The sequence below is a fragment of the Anastrepha obliqua genome, chromosome 1, assembly GCF_027943255.1.
Source record: "Anastrepha obliqua isolate idAnaObli1 chromosome 1, idAnaObli1_1.0, whole genome shotgun sequence".
NCBI classification, from domain to species: Eukaryota; Metazoa; Arthropoda; class Insecta; order Diptera; family Tephritidae; genus Anastrepha; species Anastrepha obliqua.
The window spans coordinates 127,762,113-127,782,460 of NC_072892.1; positions in this window are offsets into that span (position 1 = coordinate 127,762,113).

A 20,348-nucleotide genomic window follows, 5' to 3' on the forward strand; every position below is an offset into this window, starting at 1 on the left:
GTATACATTTTTCATCAGTTTCGTTAGAAATACTGATGAGATGCATCAGAAGATCGCTACTGTTTAACGACACATAAAAATAGGCTTGGGTAAATCTCTGTTAGGCATCCCAATGTTCATTTGCGGCGCCCATGCTAACACTCGTTTCAAGAGTTGCTATCTAACTTAACCTTTCCAAGCGTTTTTGAAAGGATGATTTCTTCTATAAGTCGGCCGGTTAAGGCATATTTTTATCTGAATGAGTGAAAGGATTCGAAAAAATTTTTTCTATGCACAACAAAAGGTGATCTATGGACATTGAGTGACCTTTTTCTTTCAGAAGAGTCCACCTAACATAAGCTGTAAACAGATTTTTACAAGAAAAATTTCCATAAGAGAAATGTTAGAGATCATTTAATATCATGTACAAAATGGCGTAAAGATACTTAAAGATAAGATTTAAAAGCAATTTGATTCGAGCTTAAGCAAAAATAGAGATTTAGGGAGGGCGAAATAAATATCGAGACAATTAAAAATTGTACTAATTTCGTTAAGTAATGCGTGGTCACCTTAGTCGACTGGGTTGGTGCGTAACTACCAATCGGAAGTGCGTTGGTTGAGTCACCGTGAAACACCAAAATGATAGAAAGCATTTTTCTAATAATGGTCGCCCCTCGGCAAGTACACCACAAATAGGAGGAGGAGTTGGCCAAATACCCACAAATAGTGTAAGCGCGAATTATTTATTTATTTGTTTATTGAATGGGAGTATAATTTTAATAAATTGATTCAATAAATTTAATATACCATCTCTGTTCCTATAGATCTGGACAACCAATGATCCCATAGCCAATGCCAAATACATATCACTATCAGTGAGTAATTTATATGCGTGGAGGGAAGGGATTTTAAATTTATTAATATATCACGGGCACCATAGGACGATGCACATTATTTGCATGGTCAACTTACAGAGTTTTATTAAATTTGTCTAAATTAAGTTTTTGTGAGAGAAGAAAATAAAAAACTATAGGGTGGGTCATGTAAAATTTGCTTTTTGAATCGGCTATAAATAAAAAACTAATCAATATTTTTTCAAACTTTTTTTTTTATTTTGAAGAATAAACATTGTCAGTTATGAATGAAAAATAATATCGTTCAAATGACTGCTACGACTGGCTGTACAGTAGGCCATTCGATCAACCCAATTTTTAAGCACATTTTCGATTGTTTGGGCTCCAATTTCATGAATGGCAACTTCGATTTCGTGTTTTAAAGCATCAATCGTCTCTGGATGGATCGCATAGATTTTGTCCTTAACGGTTCCCCACAAAAAATAGTCCAACGAGCTTAAATCACAGCTCCGAGGCGGCCAATTGGTATTGGAATTTCGGCTGATTATTCGGTTTTCAAAAACGGTAGCCAAAAGTTCGAGTGTAACTTTGGCAGTGTGACAAGTTGCACCGTCCTGTTGAAACCAAATGTCGTCTATGTCATTCTCTTCAATTTTTGGAAACAACTCGTTGAGCATGTCACGGTAACGCTCGCCATTTACTGTTACCGCGGAAGAAGAAGAAGACTCACCACTTTGGAAATAGGTTTTCAATACTTGCCAATTTTGTTCAAGCGTATAGCGTCCCATTTCGTAAATGTCAAACCTTTAAGTAAATTATGAACACATTTGACATGTCATTTGTGTTACCATTCTCAAAAAAATAGGTGGTTCAAAAAGCAAACGCTATATGGCCCACCCTGTATATTTAAAATAATAAAATAGGAATGATTAATTTCATCCGCTGATGATTGGCTGATTTGGCAATTCCTCCTACGTGCGACATATGAAAAGCCTGTGGGCACAAAAGGTCTTAAGTTGCAAACCTTTTTCTTTTCGTTCTATGGAAGGCTTCTTAAAGAGAATTAGGGGTGCCATTGCTTGCCGAGGCAGATACTGTTGTATTGTATATAGAGGAGAGTCTAAAACTGGATTTATCACAAATAGCTAAAAACCCATATCATTGTGATCTCTTTCGTAACTGAAAGAGCTGCAGTACTGAAGGAACATTTGGACCGAATGAAATCATTACTACATTTTTTGTTCGGAGTTTTGTCGAGCTTCTCTTTCAATTTGTGGATAGCCTGTGATTGATTTCTATGAGAAGTTTTTCATGCAAAAAAGGTACTGGAATATTTGCTACAGCCTTCCGAGGAGAGGCTACTGTCATTTTTCCTATCATTTGAAGTTTCTAGTTTATAATTGGCAGGGAAATTTGAATCAATAGATGATAGTCGCGCGCTGGCTTTAAAAAATTTGCACTTTGCTACTTTTTTTTGAAATTTTCTTTACTTCCCTTTTCGATTTGATGTATGTATGTATTTGTAACTGCTTAGGTAATAAATTTTTTTTTTTAAGGATTTTCTATTCTCGCCACTTTTGTTGCATTGCAGTGGTTGCTGTTGCTTCAGTTGAATGCTGACAGTTACCGTTACACCGGTTGTCACGTGCACAACATTTTATGTAGTTCTATGCACATTTATGTATCTCAACTTTTTTCTCAAGTGAAACCCATTTCCGCATAAAAGTATGCTTCCCACTTATACAAATACACGCTTTACCAACACAGTAACATGAATGCATACATACACACCTATGTTCGCACAAATCTACCCACAGGCAGTCTGCCTACCATAATTACGACTACTGTGCAGGATAAATTAGTGGAACTGCTTTTTGGGAGCCCGCAGCAGTTTAACCTTTTCCTGCCCTCCCCCACCACAGCGCATGAATGCACAGACTCTACTTTTGAGCTCCAAGCGCTCCATGTGTTTGCTTGTTTTTTCGTTCAGTTATTAGTTAGGAAAGCAGAATTACTATAGAAAAGCACACCCATCTACATTTTTTTAGTTATACGATTTTTTCTTCTTCATTTCACAAATTTTTTTTCATCATGTTCGCATGTGATTTTGTCATTTTGCTATTTTGTTGTCATATATCTGGCTATTGTTGCTATTATTGTTGTTGTAGTGCTATTACAGCCCATGTTTTTATTATGCTTTTTTTCGGCTATGTCGTTCGTTCATTATGCTTGCTTTGTTTGGTTGTTGTTATTGTTATTGTTGTTACATTCTTTGTTGTCTGTTGTTGCCCATAATTGTTGTTATTGTTTGTTATTTGTTTGCCGCATAATTTCAGTGTGACCTGCTGGCTGTGCTGTTGAGTTGGGTAGGCAAAACTCGAATGTAGCGGTTCCTTATGTACTCATATACCGTTGGAATCGGCTCACCTACACATACAGGGTAGGCCATTTAAAGCGGGCCCATTTGTTTCTGAAAAAAAACATTGAAAAAAACATTTTTTTTGTGTTGATATGAAAAATCATTTATTTTGATTCAAGGAGATTTGTTCCAGCTAGTTTTTGAAAATGATATCCTTCAAATGTTTGCCTCTGGCCTTGATGGCCAAATGTGTCCTTTTTTCGGCGTTTTCCATCGTTTTGGCCAATATTTCGGCCGGTATGGCGGCGATTTCGCGTCGGATATTGTTTTTAAGTTGAGTTAGAGTCCTTGGCTTGTTGATGTATACCTTGGATTTCAGATAACCCCACAAATAAAAGTCCGGTGGCGTCAAATCTGGTGATCTCGGTGGCCACGGAAAATCACCATTTTTCGAAATCAACCTTCCAGGGAACAATGGCTTCAAAAAATCGATTGTAGCGCGTGAAGTGTGGCATGTAGCCCCGTCCTGTTGGAACCAGTAGCCTTCCATGCGCCTGAGTGTTGTCCTGGCGATGCCTAATTCCTGAGAACGACGATAACTCGATGTTCGCGGAGCCTCCTCAACACTGGCTCGTACAGCCTCGATATTTTCAGCAGAACGTCGTGTACGTTGTCTGGATGCGTGGCTGGTATTGCTGCGACTACCGTGGTTAATAAATTTTGCGTATAAACGCTGTAAAGTGCTTTTGGATGGCGCACTTTTAACTTTATTTTTTTTTTTAAACGCACGTTGAGTTTTCACAATTGAGAAGTTATTTTGGATGTAAAGCTGAATTATTTCAGCGCGTTCTTTTGGAGTGTACTGCTCCATGGTAAAAATTGTCTTGGACTGACGCTTCCAACGCGCTATGTCATTAGTCGATCTGACGTTCCTGTCAAAAGTTATAGGGTTGCCCGATGGGCCCGCTTTAAATGGCCTACCCTGTATATACGGCTGTACAATTTGAGGACTTTAATCGTGATATGATGTCATTCCACTTATCTAATTATGGTAATTCACCCTGTTTGGGTATTTGGCCGAGCTCCTCCTCCTATTTGTGGTGTACGTTTTGATGTTGTTCCACAAATGGAGGGATCTACAGTTTTAAACTGACTCCAAACGTCAGATGGTTTTTTTTATGAGGAGCTTTTTCATGGCAGAACACACACTCGGAGGTTTGCCATTGTCTGCCGAGGAGCGACCGCTATAAGAAAGGACTGTTTCTTAATTTTTAGTGTTTCACGGAGATTCGAACCTGCATACTCTCCGAATTCCGAATGATAGTTACGCACCAACCAATTCGTAGAATAGTACTAGTGAAATCAGGAATAGTTAGATTCAATACTCTGATCGACAAAAATTCACTTTTAATTTGGCACTCGCACTTTTTTGGCATTTTTTATTTTATTTTTACTTCCTAAGGTAGAAAACAGGTGTCGATATTTTTTTGTCACCAGAAATTTATATTTAGAAAAGAAAAATCGGAGACATTGGTTGCACGACAACTTCAAACTGTGTTTTTTAATACCGGCCATGGTTCAACAACCTTAATTTACAAACACAACAAAGCGTATCGCAAATGGAAAATATTCAGAATTTCGGAAAATTATAGCACCATTGAGGCTTACGGAGGAGATGTCAACAAACCAATTAGATTAAGTAAACTAAAATACTCACTGAAATACGCATCAGTTTAGTACTGAAGTTGGTTCAAAGCAGACGGGGCAAACATTCGTGGAAATGGGATTCGGAGCAAAAACAAATCTATCGATTCTATTATTTAACGTTACTGAAAATATGTTAAATTCGAAATTTGTGTGCTTGTCCGAGTCTATGGTGTTGATTAAAGTTCTAATCTAATCGTTGTGGTGTTAAGTTTTTGCTTCGACGAACGTGAAGTAGTGCAGTTCGTACTCAGTGTCAAATCGAATGCATCTGGGTGGCATTCATCTAAGGTTGCTAAAATCTATGTTAGCAAATATCTTACCATATATTACTTACCATCTTGATCACGTCAGTCTTACCCAACTCTTGGAAAAGAGTCAAGATTTTACCTACACTGAAACCAAATGGTGACTACCGCACGATTACAATATATCCATTTCTATCTAAAGTTTTTGAACGTATTAAGCAGCGCCAGATAAACACGTTTCTGAATAACAACGCGTTGGTTAACACATTCCAGTTGAAGTTAAGATCCAGTACGAGCTGTATTACAGCACTCCTAAATGTGTCGGATGCTACAAAAAGCGTGTGACGTTTCTCACTTTACTTCACTTTGAACAAACATTTGCTTCCGTAGACCACAAATTTTTAACCTTGAATCTTAAAAACTTATTTTGTTTTTAACGTCGGCTATAATTCTTATGGGAACATCCCAGAGGCCGATTACAAGCAATCTGTGCCGGTAACACTATGTTCTACCATCTACATGTAAACAGAGGTATACCTCAAGACTTTATTCTTGGCCCTCGTTTGTTTGCCTTGAACACTAATGATTTGTTTAGTGCGATTAAACATAGTGATGCCCATGTAGGTATGTGCCAATGACGTCAAGTTATATGTTAGTTGTCTCCTTAACTGCATTGATATTTTCATCAGCGAGATTGCCTTGAAGGATACAATATAATTTTAAATGAGGCTTTCAGCTATTAGTCCATGGATGTCGCCAGGAGTATTGTTAAACCTTCCCATATGTCTTGTTTTTTTCGTCTGCCATCTGTCAACAATATTCAATTCATTGTGTGTTACGTTTCATACAACAATGCATTTTTCTCGCTGTCAAAAATGTCGAATTTCGTGCCCTCAAACTACGATTTCCGGACATCGTTGATTTTCTGTTATCAATTGAAGAAAAACGCTTCTCAAGCTCATCAAGAAGCTTATAGTGGACATGCCCTAAGTAGAGCACAGTGCTTCAGGTGGTTTGAAAAACTCCGAAGTGGTGATTTTAGCGAGGACCGTGGTCGGCCACCGAAAAAAATTCAGAACGCCGAATTGCAAGCATTGTTGGATGAAAATGATGGTCAAATGCAAGAAATGATGGCAGAGCAGTTAAAAGTCCGAAGATGGGTGTCGCAATTATCTGACAATGTGACAATGCACCACCACATCGAACAAGAGCGACGCGGGAGTTGGTGGAGACGTACGATTGGGAACCGCTGGTACATGGGGCTTACTCACCAGACTTGGCGCCTTCCCATTATCATTTGTTTCCATCGATGGGCCACGCACTTTCGGAGCAGCGCTTCAATTTTCACGAAGAAGCCAAAAAAGGGCTCGATGATTGGTTTGCAGTCAAAGACGGCCAATTTTTTTGATGCCGCATCCACAAATTGCCTGAGAGATGGGAAAAATGTGTCGCTAGCGATGCCTATTATTTTGAAGATTAAAGTTGTAACCATTTTTTGTTAATAAACGTTTGGAATTGCAAAAAAGTCTCATTTCATAGGCATATCTGGTGTCTTTTTAAGAGCTACGTACATTCTGTCAAACAAATATCAGAAATTGTTCATTTAGAACGCGCGCGTTACAATATGTATGTCTAAACATTTTTTTGCTGGAATGTTGGTAGAACTATCCTCTGTAGTGTCTCAGAGTTTGAGGGTAATCTGTGAATTATCCTGTTTTTGGCATTTAATTGTTAGTTAACCGTAGGTGTGCTCTGCGATTTTCACTGTGGATAAAAAGATCGAACAAAGAGTTTGTCCTAAATTTTGTGTTTAGAATGGGATTTCGTGTGCCGAATCGTTAAAAATGTTGCAGAAAGCCTATAGCGAGTGTGCTTTATCAAAAACACGAAAAACAAGGGTCTACGAATAGCAATCTTTTGCAGAGAGCGGAGATATCGTGGAAGATTTGCCCTCATCTGGTCGCCCATCGACGTCTTCAATGGATGAAAACGTCGACAAAGTCAAGGAATTTGTGTTGGAAAACCATCACTTAAGTTCGAGGGAGGTAGCCTGTGACCCTGGTGTGTCTCATGAGTCAATTCGCAACATTTTACACTATCAGTTAGGCATGAGACGCGTTGCTGCTCGACTCGTTCGAAGAGAGTTGAATTTCTTTCAAAAAATTCATCGGAAGAAGGTGGCTGAAGACATGCTTGAGCAAGTGAATTCGGACTCAACGCTTATCCAGCGCATCAGCGCATCATAACCTTTGATGAGACGTGGGTTTATGAGTTTGACATGCAAACCAGTCAACAAGCGGCTGAATGGCGCGATTCACATGAGCCGAAACCCAAAAGACCCTTAAACACGTCAAAATCGGTCAAAAGTGAAAGTCATGCCACTCGTTATCTTTGACTCTGATCTGGATCATGGTGTTGTGCACTCGGAGTTCATTGCAAATTGTGCTACGGTAAATAAAGAATATTATTTGGAAGTTATGCGACGTTTGAGAGAGATGTTTGATGTGCGAAGGAAACGGCCCAATTTATTTTATTCCTTCGAATGAAGCCTCTTTTGAGGGCGACGAAATAAAGTTTGATGATTTAAGAATTATTTTGCGTTTTATTGAACAATTCCCGGTACTTTTTTGACGGAATGTATATATTATGCAGGCGGCCGCCGTAGCCGAATGGGTTGATGCGTGACTACCATTAGGAATTCACAGAGAGAACGTCGATTCGAATCTCTGTGAAAACAGCAAAATTAAGGAAAACATTTTTCTAATAGCGGTCGCCCCTCGGCATGCAATGGCAAACCTCCGAGTGTATTTCTATCATGATAAAGCTCCTCATAAAAATATCTGCCGTTCGGAGTCGGCATAAAACTGTAGGTCCCTCCATTTGTGGAACAACATCAAGACGCACACCACAAATAGGAGGAGGAGCTGGGCCAAACTTCCAAAAAGGGTGTACGCGCCAATTATATATATGTATATATATATATATATACATATATTATGCATGCATACATATTTATGGACGTACATACTTACATGAATGTACCACAACTCGCCGATTCCAATTTCAATCGCACACTTTTCTTCATTCATCACTTACAACAGATAAATCCTTACGCTAGTTGTTCGGTCTCTTTGTGGGCTTTTATTCTCAACACGTTTGTTGCGTAATTTGCACTTTACTATGTACAATACAAATTCATACCCAGAGCATAAAAGTAATATTAAGCATACCGACAAACGCAGATTACGCCAGAGAGTTGTAATACAAGAAATTGTATAAATATATATAGATAGGTATATGTATGTGTATATATTTATAAGCGTACGTATATCTATGGTAGGAGTATATTCTCTTTAATATTCGTCCTACTCGTCTACTACTGCGTTTTCTTTTTTCCAGCGACGTCTGTTAAGGCCCAGTTTAACGCTTTTAAATGGCCTTTAAAGTATTTCTTTACATATGCAAAGCTATAAGAAAGAGTTTATGATGATTGTTAAATAAAGTTTATAGGGTCCTATTCAATTAACCTGCAGAGCAAATTGGGGCAACTAGTTGCGCACTAAATATATCGGGAGTAACATCGAGCGAGTGAAAAACAACAAAAAAAGATGCTGAATGTGATAGAGTCAGGAGGGGATAGTCGAGGCGTAAATTATTATTTTAATCAAATAGGTTAAACAAAAAACATGAACAATTTGACATTCGAAGTGAAGCATTTTTCTTTAAAGTTATTGAATCAAACTAATATTAAATATTTGTCAACTTATTTTTGGCGTCACTTTATTGCTACCAAGAAAAATATTCTAATTGTGAAGTAAGTAAAAATAAGTAATAGGTAACTAAAATCAAATTCAAACGTCATGTAAATTACTACTATTGGAGTTATTTGATATCAATTGTAAATTAGCTGACTTTACCCTTGGTATGCTGAATCTGCGTAATATGCTTATATTAATGCATTTTGCACCAGTTTAGGGTTTCTCAACTTGTATTGATGTTCGCCTTTCCTAACCTCAAAATTTTAGTCTAAAGAAAATTAGAAACTCGGTAAGTCACACAGAAGCAACACATGCGGAGATTTCGGCAAAGTTAAATCATTGTAAATATTTTCAATTATTTCAACTCATTAATTTTTTTGTTTTTAAATATGTATATTACATATTTTAATGGGAAAAGAAGCTCGTTTGAGTGCTTTAAGATAAAATGGCTTCTCCGATCTAAAAAGTGGGGATATCAAAAGGCACTCAAAGAACTTAGTAGACTAAGATACTTGTAGCTTCCTTTAAAATTTGAGGGCTCGAAACTGACTTTAGAATTATGCCCTATTGGGCCTTTTTCTTAGTATTCTATGCAGCGTACGAATCTTCAAACAGTTTCGAGAGAAATCGTTCCGTACAATTTTACACACCCTGATATGCAAATATTAAAAAAAAAATAGTATTTAGTTTTTTTGGTAATATTTTACTAAATGCCTAAATTTTTTAAGAGATGATCCATAGAGAAAATGTCCAACGAAAGTATCTACAGAACCTGTGAACTTACTTTTAACTGACCTGCTATCGTATTTACTACAAAATTGTCGAAAAAAATTTTTTTTTGTGGCAAACTACGGAAAAAGTATAAACTTATTAACTACTTTTTGTTACTTCACGGAATTTTTTAAAAATAGTAAAAATTTTATTTTGTTTTTAATAATAATAAGTACGATAGATATATATGGGTTGGTGTCGAAATTCTGTATGTACAAAATTCTAAACACAAAATTCTACTTTTTAAAAGTCTGCTTTTTAAAATTCTGCTTTTTTTAAATTCTGCTTTTTTAAAATTCTACTTTCTAAAATTCTGCTTTCAAAATTCTGTATTACAAAATTCTGTATTAAAATATAATGTTAACAATGTTAAAGAGGTAATGTAATTATTTTGAAAAAGTGCGCACTTGTAATACAGAACATTGTGGGATATTCATTGTCAAATTTAGGTATGGTTATTTGTTAGTAAAACTTTTTACACAATTTGAGTATATGCGCCCCATTGTTTTTAACATATTCGTACATATGTACATACCTACATTAATTATAGTCGACAACAGTTATACATTGGTATGTACATATGTTTGCAATCAAATATTACCTGGAGATGAGGACTTCTATCACAAATGAGGAATTACAATTTCACCACACCTGTCTACAACGGTTCTTATATTGTTTGTTTACCTTCTGTTAAGTGCTGATTTTTTGTGAAAGAGCGTGGTTTAATATTATATTGATAAAAATGCCCGAAAAAACAAATAAAAATAAGGAAATGTTGGGCGTTGATGAGTATTTCTATTATTTAGAAATAATAACAAAACAAAGGACATATAATTGGTCGTGTTCCAAAAGAATAGCGTGTCACCGTAAATCTCGATTGGTGACTGAATTAAAAGACGGTATCCATTGTGTGATTAAAAGGTCCGGTGTACATACCCATAGCCCTGAGGCAGTGGAAGGTTTTGTTCGCGATGCTAATATAAAGCTTAAAGAGTTATCTAAAAAAACATGCTTGCCGGGTAGCCAGATAATTCGAGAAACCATTGTGCTAACTACGAGCGATAGCCGTGATGCTTTACCTTCTAAAATGGCCCAAAAAAGTAAAATAATGCGGACTAGAAAAAAGAAATGGAACATGAAAGAACCAAAAACTGTAGACGATATTGATATGCCACTTAATTTATATGTCCTTGAAGGCGAGCTTTTTGTCTTAGCAGAAAAGTTGGTCGATGATGAACTTTTTATAATATTGGGGACAAAATCTTCATTGGAAATGCTGAGTAGCAGTGACTGCTGGACTGCTGATGGAACTTTCCATGTTATTCCTCGCGGTATGGGGCAACTTTTTTCCATACATGGCAGAGTACATGGCGAAATCGTGCCTCTCGTTTTTTGCTTGATGAACAAAAAACAAAAGAACGTTGAAGTCATATGTCGCTGTTTTTAGCGAGTTGCTGACGATTGCAGGTAACCATGAACTAAATTTATGCCCTCAGCGTATAATTTGCGATTTCGAAATGGGTATCATATCGGCAATTAAGCAATGTTTCCCAGATACTGATTTATGCGGCTGTTTGTTCCATTTTGGACAACTAATATGGCGAAAGGTTCAGAAGGAGAGGTAATTAAAGCCTATTTTATGGTTGTGTATGTATACTAAGTAATAATATGTTCTTTTTATGTATAGATTGGCTCAAAAATATGGGAATTCGGTGGAATTCGCACTGCAAGTCCGAATGATTAAAAGCTTAGCTTTCGTACCGCTATGCGAAATACCGAATTTCTTTCAAATGTTACCGAATAACTCCGATGATGAAAGTGTAAAAAATTTACTAGTCTGGTTTGATAAAAATTATATTGATATAAATAATAATAATTCCAAATATTCTCCCGAGTTTTGGTCAGTGCATGGCCATAATGCATCGCAAACAGAAACGCTTCCTAGAACACAAAACAATATTGAAACGTGGCATCGCCGGCTGAAAGTTATTGTTGGAAGAAGAAACTCGCAATTTTATCATCTTGTGCTAAGTTTGCAAAAGGAACTTATTTTAGCGAAAACTCAAATATCAAGAAAAGAAAATGGAGAAAGAGTTAGAAAAAAAGGAAAATAATTAAAAAAACAAGCAGCTGCGAAGAATTATTAAGAAAAGGAATGAATTAAGTCACACTACATATTTAAAAAGAATTGCAAATAATATTGTAATTGGCTAAACTAAAATATTGTTATCGCTTAAACATATATGTATATTTATGGAATAAATGTTTATTTTGTTACTTCTTGTATGACGAAGATCACAAAACTTGAATAAAGTAAATAGAATTTTTCGCATTAAACTTGCAGAATTTGGAAAAAGCAGAATTTTAAAAAGCAGAATTTTAAAAAAGCAGAATTTTGTCACCCAGAATTTTGTAATACAGAATAATGACACGCTCCCATATATATATATATATATATATATTGAGAAGGCTAACACCAAATTTCAAGTAAATCGGTTAAGTAAAACCTGAGATATCAAGGTAAACATTTTGAAATATATAGTTTCGAGAAAAACGCCTTTAAAGTTTCAGGTGCAATTACGCACTGTGGTGTTCCAGGCGAGCCAGTTTAGAAGTCGTGACACTAAAATAGCTATATCTCTGGAAGTAATTAAAATTTTAACAAATCCTGTTAAGGAGATATTCTTGAAAGGTTAAGCTTTAAGAATATAAAAAAAACGATTTTTTTGAATTTCTAGACTAGAATAGCACCGTAAGTGTTTTACGGAAAACTTGTTTATGGAATTGAATTTCATATGCCCGAGCATCATATTTAGCTCGGAGTGATACTTTAAATATTATTTCTAATTTTTCCCAACAATCTTTGTCAAAAATATGGACATTTAATTTTAGCACCAAAAGGAGGTTGATCTTCATGAGTCGAACAGTTTGAGGATCTGATATATTTAGCCCAGTCCATCACCATGCAAAGAAATTGCACACCGCCACAAGAATAGATCCGCACAGCGTTATACGATGCGTACTTAGGCTGATGTATTTCCCACGATATTAAACTTTTTTTTTGTTGAAATATAACTTCTAAGTTCAAGCACAAAAGTTTTTGTGATTTTTTACTTAAATTTTATAATTACCATAACTAATAAGCAGAGGCAGCTGCGGAGTTTCAAGCGATGCAAAATGACGATAATATATAACTCGATTCACTGGTTCTCGAAGCTGAATGCAAAAAATCTGACGAATCATGCAAACGAAGGATCAGATAATGTCGATGTCGATAGAAATGACACTGCCGACGGGAAATGTTACTGTCGATGACCGGGGGAAGGTAGTAATGTAGAGCGCGATATCGGTAACAAAGAGAACACTTTTCATGAAAAAGGGCAGAAAGTGACCAATAAAGATCCGCCAGCTTAAAGGGCCCATGTATCGGGCGTTTTTTAGGTGCATGAGGACTATCTACATCGACAACTATGATTTGGCAGCTAAGAATGGCAAAATGTGTTGACATTTCTGTTCCATAAGATTTGGCACGTCATCAGGGCCATGTAACGTCAAAACAAGGTTTCAAAACTGTGGAAATTTACATTGAAAAAAATTAATCCGTACGCGAAGTTTATATAACACTTGCGAAGTTCATATAATGCGCTTATCAATCGATTTGCTGGAAAATCAATATGACGACAGACCAGAAGTGGTCTTGTTCATTGGCTTCTTCGGCCGTGCGACTTAACACCTGTGGATTATTCTTATGAGTTATTAGATAGTTTATGCCAACAAACCAGCAACTTTGCCAGCAACGCTGAAGCATTCGAAGCCAATATGCAAGCCAACATTGGCGTCGTATAGCCAGGTTTATTGGAACAAGTAGTTCAATGTGGACTGATGTAACTCATAGTGGCGGTGGACATATGCTGGACATCAAATTCAAAAAAAAAAAATATATATGTATAATAAGAAAAAAATCATTCTAACAATATTTGTGTTTTGTATTATAATTTTTAGTTCTCAAGCTTAAAATGCACAGGATTTATAATATTTTGCTGCACACTTTCTTGAACTGTGGTAAGTTTTGCAAGTGAAAGTTACTGAAAAAAATTTTAATTATATAAAATAGAATAAGTAAAATAGATTCAATAGACTCAAAATATATATTTTTATAATTAAGCCGACTACTGCTGTGCAGTTTAGGGCATATGACTCCTTTGTAACAGAACCGAACATATTCACTGCTTGATGAAGTAAAAGAAAAGTCAGAGGAAAGTGCCCAATATTTGTCATCTGAATAGCTGAGACTCGTGTTCATTAGACGTATAAATGCACAAAATGCGCTTCAATAGCTAATTGAATTCCAAAAGCTTTTCCGTATTGCAACAAACCAATTGCTACATTGCCACTTCGCATACAAAATAAATATTTTAATTAATTACCTGGAACCTCTTTGCTAAAAATGACAATAAAAAAGGGTTAACTATGATACAACATCAAAGAGGGATATTAAAAAAACAAAAAAGCAGTAACACTAAAACTAAAAGTTAAAACATTTCATGTAGCCACCCACTGCACTTTGCGTGGATTAGCCTCAACAAAGGGTAACCCTATTTTCATACAAAAGCAGTAACAGGAGCACCCATTAACAATGCACCAAAAAATAAGGTTTTCATGTTTTCATATTCTTTACGGTGAGATGCAAAAAGGCAGAGCAGTCGGTTACTAGAAAATGTCAACAAGCAAAACGGGTGTGAGTGAAAGCAAGACAACAGCCCAGGCCAACGGAGACAGAGACTAAGCACTTAAGAGCTTTTCATGAAAACCAACGACAAAACCAAGTGGGATATGAGGTATGCAATAGAATAAAAGAAATTAAAAAGAATGTCGAAACTAAAGAGGGGCAGAGTAGTTTTGTGCCTTTTGCAACGTTAGTTAAAACTTCTAAATATCAACTACGAAATGAGCAAAAAGGAAAGCAGGACATTAAATGCATTAATGTGTAAGACAAAAGTAAAGAAGAAATGAAGCTGTGGAAAAATTGCCAAAGAAAAAAAGTTATGCACACGAAATATGGCACAATTTTAAAGAGAAGACGTAAACGCTCACATACATACAAAAACACACAAAAGCGCCCAAATGGATTTGGAAGTGAATCGCGTTAATGAAAATTGTATAAGCGCAAGCATACCAGAATCTGTTATACCACTCAAACACAAGAGAATGAGTCAAAGAGAGCGCGAGCGTCACACAGAGTGTGCAGTGGATGCTGTGGTGGCGCCATGGCGTATGAGTAACATCGAAATGGAGATTCGCTGACTTCGAATTGAGTTAGCGAATGAGTGAGTTAGTGAGTGAGCGAATGAATCAGTGAGCGCGCAGTAGACCTCGTCAGTTGTGAGAGTGCCAGCGACAGAGCGTACATTTCCTCTCGTAACTGACCTAACACATTTTTTTTCCATCGGCCAGCAGTGGAGAAATACATCAAGGGCTCGCTCGTGTTTCGGTTTCGGTGAGCGGAAGTTTACGATTTCCATTGCGAAATATTATTATATTCGAATTTTTAAACGAAATGCAGCACTGCGTCACTTTTCGTAGTTGCAGAGAGTCGACTGTGTGCATATCGTAAACAAAAAAGTTGTTTATTAGTTTGTACGCTCCACTTTGCTGCTGCCTGACTATGCAACGTCAGTAGATACGTTTCATTTGTCTTATCGGGCGGCGGTACGAATTGCGGCATACCGTTTTGATGCAACAATGACGTGCAGAGCGAATATTGCACTTAAGTTGACAAAATTACGCGCGTATTCCCAGCCCATTGGCTTAGTTGTGGGAAACAAGTAGATTGCGTTACGGTGGAAGATGGTTTTAGAATAGTTTAACTGAAAAATTTAGTGCACCGTTCGCGTAAGAGGGGACGGCGTGATTTTAAATTAATGCAGTTAACAATAATTTGTATGAAAAATTAAATTAATACAAAATGATTTGCGAAAATATATAGAAATTTGAAAAATAATGTAAATCGCTTGTTGGCTTTGAGCAGAAGTTTAAGACTAATTTTATTTAAAAATATATGAAAATGAGAAAAATAATATTATTTAAAAAATGTTTGATTATTTATTTAAAAAATCTTACGCAAATTGAATCAAATCAATTGAATTGAAATTAAAAATTTTGATAATAAAATAAAATAAAATTTGGAGCATCGCAAACTAAAATGTTTTTCTCCGTAAATCGCGAATTAAATGTTCTGAAGTGAAAACAATTAAAAAACTAAACAAGTCTAACTTTACAGCAACCTGTTATGCATCGCCACACTACTCTGTAGCTCATTTGGTAAGCTTGAAGGGCATTATCATATATTATTTAGTTTTTATATAAAGTAAGTCAAATCAAATTAAAGCAGCCCAATACTGCAACTTAACACCACACGTTTTTTTGTTTGTCTTCCTTCTACTGGTAGTAACCTCATTTTTAAGTAAGTTTTTCCATGTTGGTTTTATGCAACACGAAACGCCGCATACAAACTATATGAAAGCATTGCTTGAGAAACAAATAAAAATAAAAAAAATCTAAAAAATCAGTTGCACGCATTCTGTTACCTCAACTTGCACTTCATTTTGCGCTCTACTCACTTCATTCCTCACTTCACTCCTCCTGCAAAGCCATACTGGCTCATTCAACACTTGCCACCTAACCATACGATTCCAACACATTCAGCATTGCAACTCCTTTTTATATACTTTTTGCTCCTTTCTGCAATTACGCTTCATTCCGTGGTCTATCCCGTTCAAGTAAACACCCGATTTCCCAGAGCTTTTTGACTTGAGACGTGTAAATTACTATAGCAAAAGCCACTGTGAATGAGGAATGGCGAGATTATGGTGCTTCTTTTCCGCCTTTAGGTTATAATTTCACTAGCAAGCACATGCTTACAAATGCATATCCACTTCTCCTTGTTATCCTATTGCCTTTGCGCATATTCTTCGCCAGCATCATCAGCTGCCTCGTACAAACATAGTTACCTGTATCTGATGTCATTTGTGCTGTCGCTGCTGTCGGTCGCTGTTGAGGCCGCAATGCAGATGGTTTGAAATTTATACTTGCTTGCATACATAAAGTCTTTTGATATATGTATGTGTAATAGTTACTTACTTACCGACTCACACATACAACATCTACATACCTCTGTGTGAAAAATCCGCATGGCTTGTCGCACTGATACGTGCTTCATTTCCATGATATTTCCTCATTTCACTTCTGTAATTGCTGCTTTTTGCACTGTTTTACTTTAAATTTATTTTTATATTTCGCTTTCATAAGTTTATTACTGACACGTGTTTTTGTTAAAATAAAAAAATGGGGAAAACCTAAAAACTAGCAAGCGCTCAGGCGCTTTAACAAACACATATGCACATTTTATTTTGAAAACCCTACACACACACACATAGACACATGCTCTCAGCTAGCAACTGCTTTGATATTCAAAAACATCTTCACACATAACATATACACATAAACACAGCACTCTGCGCTACCATACATATGAACCTGTATGGGAACACACTGCGTATGAGTGATTTGCAACAGTTGTATCATAGCAATTGTATGCACCTAACATCGCCTCACAAATGAAGTCACACACATGCAAGTGAAACTGCACACACGCCTACAAACGCGTACAACATTTATATTTACTATGCATAAACAAATCTACATACATTTGCTCGCAGCCATACGCTAATGAGCACCGAGTGACACAGGCAACGAACTGGAATAAAGTGAACTTGGAACTGTTTTTCAAAAGGATAAGCAACAAAAATGCAGCAAACGAATAGAAAAAGTAAAAACGAATACTAGAAAATGGCAAAACTTATTTTTGTTTTCATTTTTTGGCGCTCGCTGTGACCCAAAACTTGCGCTGCAAATGAAGCCAATTGCGGTTAAGAGTAAATTTACGTACATCTGGAGTATTTGGCCAATACGTTAATTGGAATTACGGGGTGTGTGTTAGTATAATCGGAAATATTTAATTATTGAATAAATTAAAATAGTCCGAAAATGTTGTATTGTCGCATGATTTTCGACACCGCCAGCTGAATTCAGTTTCTAGAGGCGCGCTGGCGTTGATGAAATTATGGATGAAAAGCAGTTGAACTGTGTTTTTTATTTTATATCCTGAGAAATTTTTTTTTAAATGATCTCTATTTATTTTGTAGAAGCGTTATACAAGTGCAACTTGTACATATAAAAGAAAATTTATAAGCCATTTTCGTCTAGAAATTAATAAGCCGTGGCATTAAAGCAACCAACAAAGAAAATATATGGCAACGTGCAATGAACAGGAAGATGTTTTATCATAATATAACATACCATTTGAAAAACCCCGGGCTTAACAAAGAAAACATATTTTGTTTTCTTCAAAACTGACTTCATTCAACAACGTAATTTCCACTAAAAAGAACGCAATCATTCCAGCGCCGCTCTAACATTTCAATACCAGTTTTGTAGAACGATTTATTTTTTGCCTCAAAATAGGCCTCAGTATTCGAGCGAAATTTCTTACCGGTGAACATTTTTTAGGTCGGCAAATAACCAGTCGGCACTAGGAGTCAAAACTGGCGAATGCGGTGGATGCGGAAGCAATTCGAAGTTCAATTTATTTAGTTTTGCCCCTGTTTTGATTGACTTGTAACACGGTGCAATGCCCTGATAAAACATAATATTTTCATTTGCCATATGCGAATGATTGCTTGCAATTTCGGCCTTTAAACGCTCCAATGCCACGCACATCCTAAAATACCGAAGGCATATAACCGTTCCGGTCGATTGTTGTGCTTTCGCGCGTTTTGGGCGGGGCTTACCAGTTGCTGTACACTCAGATGACGATCGTTTTAACTCTTGAGTAAAGTGATGGATCCATGTGTCATCCATTGCCACATATTGATGCAAAAATGTCGGTTTAATACGTTTAAACATGACCAATTCTGCTCAGAATCATCAACACGTTTTTACGCTTTGTCAACAGTGATCAAACGCGGCACCCACTTTGAACGGAGATTTCTCATATTCCAATGCTCATGCAGTGTAAAGCCAGCGCATACTATTGATATCTTTGCGGTATTACCTAACTAACACAACTTTACTTTTCGATCATTAAAAATGATTTTGTGGATTTTATTAATGTTTTCTAGAGTTACCGCCTCATTTGAACGTCCATTGCGTTATGTATCATCGCTGTTTCTTCCACCGCATTCGAAGTCAGCAAACCATTGTTTTGTTGCTGTTTCTGTTCCCAATAACACTTTTCAAGTCATTGCTTCTCTTGAACGACACTTTTTCCCATCAAGGAGTAGCGCCAAATGAAGACACGAAATTTTTTTTTGATCCATTATTTTGAAAGTAACAAAAGTAGCGTCACTCTTAGCACAATAGTTCACGAACTAATGAATAGAATATCATGAAGTTTTAGCAGCTATTTTTTTATTGTTAGTACTAACTAAAAAAGTGGTTAATGTTGTAAAACACGTGTTGTGTTTGTGATAGGCCCGGGACTTTTCAGTCCATGTGTTATTTAAAGCATTTTCGGTTCCTGGAGCCCAAAAATGATGTGAAATTTTTTAAACCAACTAATGCTCTCTTAGGAACTTCCTCCTCTTCTTTTACTTGAGTGACCTGTGACCTTAAAATAAACTTAGGGAATTTTAACTATTATATAATTAAGTTTCGTTTATTAAAGAAAATACGCTCAGAAAGTATGCATTAAATTTGTTTTTCTTTCTTATAATTTTAGAAAAGCCATATCATTTTTTAGTCGCATCTGCAGCAAATGCACACATTTGAAGTCTTTCTGCAGCAGAAACTATTCTCTCGCTTGAGCTTTTGCACTTTATATTTTAAATCTATTCTAAGTCTATCCCACTCCGAAAGATAATTCAATAAGTGGTGGCAAAAGGAGGCCACCTGACTCAAATTTGAAAAGAACGCGGTAGCCATGGAGTTAAAAATCCTGCATTCCAATGTGGGAAAACGCTCGCCTTATTCCGCTACAGCTATAATTAATGCAGATATTTATCGTATAATATATTAAAGTGTGTCCTTTACAAACTTAAATTCATCCTAAATGAATATGTGAGCTTTAATTAGTGGACTTTTCAAAGTGACCGATCTGTATTTCCTATCAGCAACATCATATTGAAGAATTTAAGTAATAAATAAACTATATCTACAAATACGAGAGTGGTTTGTTAGCGTCTTGTCCGTTTAAGATATAACGCTACTGGCGCGTATCGAAGTTTCGTTCAGTCAGTAACATCTTTTGAAGAATACACACGAGTTTCAGCAGGATCGAATTCTTTCTTTGAGTTTGGCATTCGTTTGAATTGGGGAAGTCGAGTGATTTTCTTTTTCCATCACTACAACGCACCAGCTCACGCCTCAAAAGTTTTGTGTGCAAAATTAATGGAAATAGGTTTTCAATTCGTTTCTCATCCCTCCTAACCTACAGATTTGGCTCTCTCCAATCTCCCAGACCACTACTTCTTTCCTAATCTGCAGAAATGACTGGCGGATTAAATATTTTATGCAAACGAGGAGATGATTACAGAAACCAATGGCTATTTTTGAGACTTGGGCAAATCCTATTTTTCGGAAGGGATCAACAAACAAGAAGTCTCTTTGACGAAGTGGA